This window comes from Trichechus manatus, unplaced genomic scaffold (genome assembly GCF_000243295.1).
Source record: "Trichechus manatus latirostris isolate Lorelei unplaced genomic scaffold, TriManLat1.0 scaffold00162, whole genome shotgun sequence".
Taxonomy (NCBI): domain Eukaryota; kingdom Metazoa; phylum Chordata; class Mammalia; order Sirenia; family Trichechidae; genus Trichechus; species Trichechus manatus.
Window position 1 is genome coordinate 6274365 of NW_004444098.1, and position 6365 is coordinate 6280729.

Sequence of the window (6365 nt, forward strand, 5' to 3'; positions counted from 1 at the left end):
CCGCCAGCTCCTCCTCCCGCCCCCTCGCCGCTCCGCCCCCTGCCCCGTGGCTCCCTTTCCTCCCGCTGCTACTCCTCCATCCCTTTTTCCACGCCCTGCTCCTCCACCCGCTGCACCTCCTTCCCCCTCCCGCTCCTCCTCCCAGCTCCGCGCGCTCCTTCCTCTCCCCTCCTGCAGCACCACCGCCGCAGGCCTCTCGCTCCGGGGCCAGGATGGGCGCCGACGCGTCCGCCCCGGCGACCGCGCAGAGGAAGGAGGATCGCGAGGATGGCGCCCCACCCGGGCTGCAGTGCGGCCGGCCCGGGGCTGACTCCTGGGGTCTAAACAATGCCCGGGGAGGGGGACGGGCTCACTTCGGCCCTAGAAGTCTGGGGTACGCCCCTCTGTCCACCTGGTGCCGGGGCTGCGCCCTGGGGCTCCCGGATACCCCAGCTGGTCCCACGAAGGAGGGGAAATCCCCAGGAGGGGGGGGGATTCGAAAGCTGAAGGAGGAACCCGCAGCCGCTCCTCTCGGGTGGGGCAGGGAGGACACACCTGGCAGCGAAAGCTGGGCAGGTGTCCACCTCGCGTCCCCACCAGGAGAGCCCCCGAAGGGCTGGTCCAGGGTCCCCACCTTGGACCAGGGCCCCCGACCCTTCCTGAGCTCTTCCATGCCCCAATCTGTGGGATCCCGCAATTTGAGCAGAGACTGCTGGGAGGAAGCCAGATCGACTCCTAAAATATTAAACCTTGATGGTAATTGGCTTTCCACTTGCATCTCAGAGCTGAGAAAACTGAAGCCCCCAAGGATTGAGCTCTGTCTGCTCCAAATTCCCCAGCTACTTGTGGCTCCAGACCCCCAGCTGCAAGACTTAATGCCAGGAAATACAGGAAAGTATCAGGGAGGTTGTTTTTAGAAAAACTTAGCACTTAACCACTGGGCCACCGACACAAAAATATCGAGTAAAATCTCCAACAGTGACTCAAAGCCATATGCATAGGGGAAAGACCAGAAAAACACGTCCCAAAATGCTCACAGGAGTTTGCATGCCTTTGGTGGGATTATTTTTTCTTTTAATTATTTACCTTCCAATTTTTTTTTGTACAATGATAATCGTTTTATAAAATGTTTTAAAAAGAAAAACGTGAAGGTAGAGAGACTTCCAGGAAACTCAAGGTGACTGGGACACATCCAAGGAAGGTCTTTCCTCTCCCACCTCCCACCACAGCACAGAAACCTCCTTGCTCCCCAAGTATCTGCCCCCACCCAGATGTTATATGCCTGAAATTCCACCACTGAAATCCTGTTATTTAAACACTGACAGGAGCCCTGGTGGTGCAGTGGTTAAGCGCTCGGCTGCTAACCCAAAGTTCAGCAGTTGGAACTCAAAAGCCACTCTCCCTGCTTCTGTAAAGATAACAGCCTTCAAACCCTATGGGCCAGTTCTACTCTGTCGTATGGGGTCTATGAGTCAGAATCTACTCCACTGCAATAGTTTGGCTTTTCTTTTTTTTTTTTAACAGACGATAGAGGTGGAAAGAGAGAAACACACACACACACACACACACACACACACACACACACACACACACACACACACACGCTTGGAGGAGAAACCAGTAACTGTTGCCATTAAGTCAATCTAACTCATGGCAGTCCTGTGTGTGCCAGAGTAGAACTGTGCTCCATAGAGTTTTCAATGGCTGATTTTTCAGTAGATGGCCAGGCCTTTCTTCTGAGGAGCCTCTGGGTGGACTCAAAACCTGCAACCTTTCGGTTAGCAGCTGAGCACATTAACCATTTGCACTACCCAGGGACACCCAAGGAGAAGGCAAGATAAAGAACACACACACACACACACACACACACACACACACACACATATGCAAACAGTAAAGGGTAGAGTCATACAGAAAGAGTACATGTACACCAGTGTTCATTGCAGCATTATTCACAATAGTAAAAACGTGGAAACAACCCATGTCCATCAACAGATGAATGGATAAAAGCTAAGAAGTTTCCTGAATACAATCAAATACTTTGAGAGACAGAGTAGCAGGGGTAGGGAGTTTGGGGACCATGCTTTCAGGGGACATCTAGGTCAACTGGCATTAACAAAGCTTATTAAGAAAATGTTCTGCATCCCACTTTGGTGAGTGGTCTCTGGGGTCTTAAAAGCTAGCGAGCGGCCATCTAAAATGCATCAATTGGTCCCAACCACCTGGAGTAAAGGAGCATGAAGAAGACCAAAGACACAAGGAAAGTATTAGCCCAAGAGACAGAAAGGGCCACATAAACCAGAGACTTCATCAGCCTGAGACCAGAAGAACTAGATGGTGCCCAGCTACCACCAATGACCGCCCTGACAGGAAACACAACAGAGAGTCCCTTATGGAGCAGGAGAAAGGTGGGGTACAGAACTCAAATTCTAGTAAGACGACCAGACTTAATGGTCTGATTGAGACTGAGGAACCCCGGAAGGCATGGCCCCTGGATTCTCTATCAGCCTAGAACTAAGACAATTTCCGAGGCCAACTCTTCAGACAGGGATTGGACTGGACTGTGGGACATAAAGTGATACTCGTGTAGAGTGTGCCTCTTAGTCAAGTAGATACAAGATACCAAAGGGGCAGCTTCTGTCCAGAGGTGAGATGGGAAGGCAGAGAGGGTTAGGAGCTGGTTGAATGGACATGGGGAATCAGGGGTGGAAAGGAGGAGTGTGCTGTTACAGCATGGGGTGAGCAATTAGGGTCACATAACAATTTATGTATAAAATTTTCTATGGGAGACTAACTTGAAATGTAAACTTCATTTAATTACAACAATAAAAAATAAAATAATAAAAAAAAAGAAAAAACAGATGAACAAAATGTGGTATATATACACAATGGAATATTACTCAGCCATGAAGTGAAATGAAGTCCTGAGATGTGGTATGACCTAGATGAACCCTGAAATACCATACTGAGTGAAAGAAGTCAGACACAAAAGGACAAGTGTTGTATAATCCCACTCGTAAGAAATAGATAGGCAAATGCATAAAGGCAGAAACCAGATTAGTGGTTACCAGCGGCTGGAGGGAGGGGGATGGGACAGTTATTGCTTTAAGGGGTAAAAGTTTCTGTTTGGGGCGATGAAAAGGTTTTGGAAGTAAATAGTGGTGATAGTTATACAAGATTGTGAATACAATTAATGCCACTGAATTGTACACTTAAAAATGGTTAAAATGGCAATTTTTATGATATATATTTTTTACCATAATAAATTTTAAAAAAGAAAAAGAGTAAGGGGTGGGGGAGGCTACCTCATCCAATAGAAACTCAGAGATAGCTTTGGCCTTTCACTGAGGAAGACGGAACGTCTGGTCTATCCATTTAGCCTGACAGAGGCCCATATGGTGGAGGGCCTACTATGTGCAGCACTGTGCTGGGATGCTACAGTGATCAGGAGAAGCGTCTGTGCCCCCCAGTTGGTTACAAACAAAACTTAGGCAATTCTAGTACAATGGTGACTTGTATACAAATGAAGCTAGGAGACCAGCCTCAAGTTTGGCAAGCAGGAAAGCTTTCTGAGGCCAAAGGGAGGGGCTTGGGGGAGGAAGCTGAGTTCTGAGTCTTGCCACCTGCCAGGTGCTGTTGCTGTCATCAATATTGGTAGACCAATGTAGCCGATGTTGCCAGGCCCCACCCAGATCGATTTGCTAGCTGGGCAGCCTTCCCCAAGAGTTACCCTTAGCTGACAGGAGAAGTTTAAGAGGTGGCACCCACCCCCATGATGGATTCTGCCCAGCCCCGTTGCTGGGGTGGAACAGACTCTGGTATGACTCCAGCTCCAGAGCTCCCCATGGAATCAGGCAGGGGCTGGACTGCTCCTGAAATCATGGCTTGGTTGCTAACTGAAAGGTTAGCAGTTTGAACCCACCCAGTGGCTCTGCAGGAGAAAGACTTGGCGATCTGCTTCCATAAAGATTACAGCCAAGAAAAACCTATGGGGCAGTCCTACTCTGTCACATGGGGTTGCTGAGTTGGAATTGACTTGATGGCACCACTGCCCTAGCCCACCTTCCAAACTCCTGTGAGCACGTCCTGTTCAATTGTTTGTGTGAGAATCCCCATCTCGGGCTCTGTGTCTGGGCCACCCGACCTAAGATGGTCCGCACATGTCAGGCTCTTATTCCAAGCACTCAGCTAACAGTCAGTCATCCTAACAGCATCTACAGGTATTCCTAGACTTCCATTTAGTTGTTGTTCTTGTAAGCTTCCATTGAGTCAGCCTCCCACTCATGTCAACCCCATGCACAACGGAATGAAACGCTGCCTGGTCCTGTGCCATCCCCATGATCAGTTGTGGATTGGACCATTGTGATCCATAGGGTTTTCACTGGCTGATTTTTCAGAAGTAGATATCCAGGCCTTTCTTCCTAGTCTGTTTTAGACTGGAAGCTCCACTGAAACCTGTTCAGTATCACAGCAACACACAAGCCTCCACTGACAGACGGGTGGTGGGTGTACATGAGGTGCATTGGCTGGGACTCCACCAGGGGTCCCCTGTATTATGGAAGGTGAGAATTCTACCACTGGACCGCAACTGCCTCCATTTGCACATTAATAGACGAGAAAGGAGTGAGGGATAGCATGTCAGTGAAGACAGACTGGAGCCCGTCACTGCAAAAGCTTTATCCTCGCGCCCATCCACCCACCTCTGGATGACTCTGACTCAGAACATCAAAGCGGACCCGCTGCATTTGCATCCATAAAGTGAGCAGACCCAGAAGAGGAAGTGGCCAGAGCTGGGGGTCACCGGCCTGTTTATTCCACCATTCATTATTTTTTAAAGTGGAACGTTTGCCCCTGGCATCTGTGGGTTGTCCCGAAGGACCCTCGGATGGAGTTGGGATGCAAACAAGTTGGCAGGGCGGTGAAGGGCCTCAGACTCCCCGCTTGGCCATCCGTCCCGGAAGTCATGTTTGTGTTTGTGAATTGTCAGGGAGCAGAAGGCTGGCCTTTCTTACAGTGGGGGCTTTCTGCAGTGGAATAAAAACCACGTGCACACACAGAACCCTGCAGGGTCCAGCGTCTTTAGTCTTAACTGAATGGACAATTATGCCTTCTTTATCCCCTCCGGATTCAAACCGCAGCCCTGCCAACAATAAAAGTCCCAGCATTTTCAGTGACCCATCCTCCCACCAGGATTTGGGACGGAAAAACAGCTCAGGAAAAATCTACTTCAGCTCCAAGTAAAGGAGATGCTGATACTTTTGTACTCCTCCTCTCAGCCCCCCCGGGAAATCCCCTTTCCCCAAGCTGTTAAAATGCACTGAGCTGCAACTTGCAGAATATTTTCTTCAGAATGAGTGTTAGGGAAGAATCTAACACACTTCTTGTATTGCATACCAGATGATCAAGCAAAGAGTTTGACGATTTGTACTTTGTCTTGCGCTTTCTGTCCCCCTCCCCCAGAGCAGAACTTTGAAAAAGGAAGGGACACAATTGGGTCCACACACATTCGATACTTGAGAAGCTTCTGGAAAGGTGAACACTGTGAAGGCTGCAATCATCGTGTCTAAAATGAGAAAAATAAATACTGCCCGAGAAGTCTTGCCTACCTCTTATAAACAATTGAGTGTTCTGGGAAGTGACACATTGGGTAATTCTACACATTGTGCTTGGAGGAAACCGGAAATGGGCCACACTGGGGCTGGATAAGAACTGGTTCATTGTCTGGCGGGCTTTAAATGCTGGAATCGTTCTTCAACTGTGGGCGCTTTCCAGACATTTAACTAATGCAAATCCACATGGAGATTAGAAGATGGCGGTCTTGTTAATTCCTATCTTGCTGGGTTAGGGACAACCAAGGAAGGGGGATTGCAAAGATCCCTGAGCAAGACCTCTGGCGAGGCTCAGTATTGGAATGCAGAAGGGGGTGGGGTGATTTGCTGATGTTTTATTTCATGGCTTAATGTCTTTGGTTTTAGACACTTATTTGACTTGTAACCAGAAAAGTCGTTGAGCTTTTGTGCGCGGAAGGTAGCCTGGAGGGCTTTGTGGACGTGGGACTTCCAAGGTTTGTGTAGATCTGTCCAGTCTGAGATGGTTTTTCTCCTTTTCCTAATCTTTCATTCCAAAGAGATGCAGGGTGTTCCAGCATAGTCCACTGTGTGGATAAACCAGGCAGTCTGGGGTTGGTTCCTCTGTGGTGCTCTAGTCTGCTCAGTGTGGGGGAGATCATCACAAAACAGCAGCCTCAGAATCCCTTCACGCCAGGTGTGCTTTAGGCCAACTCCGTTTCCACCTGGGAGGATGGGTTATTAAAACTCAGATTTTTTTTTTTTTAATTTTAGACCAATTTCTCACCCAAACTTAGAACATTCGTAGCCACCCACTTC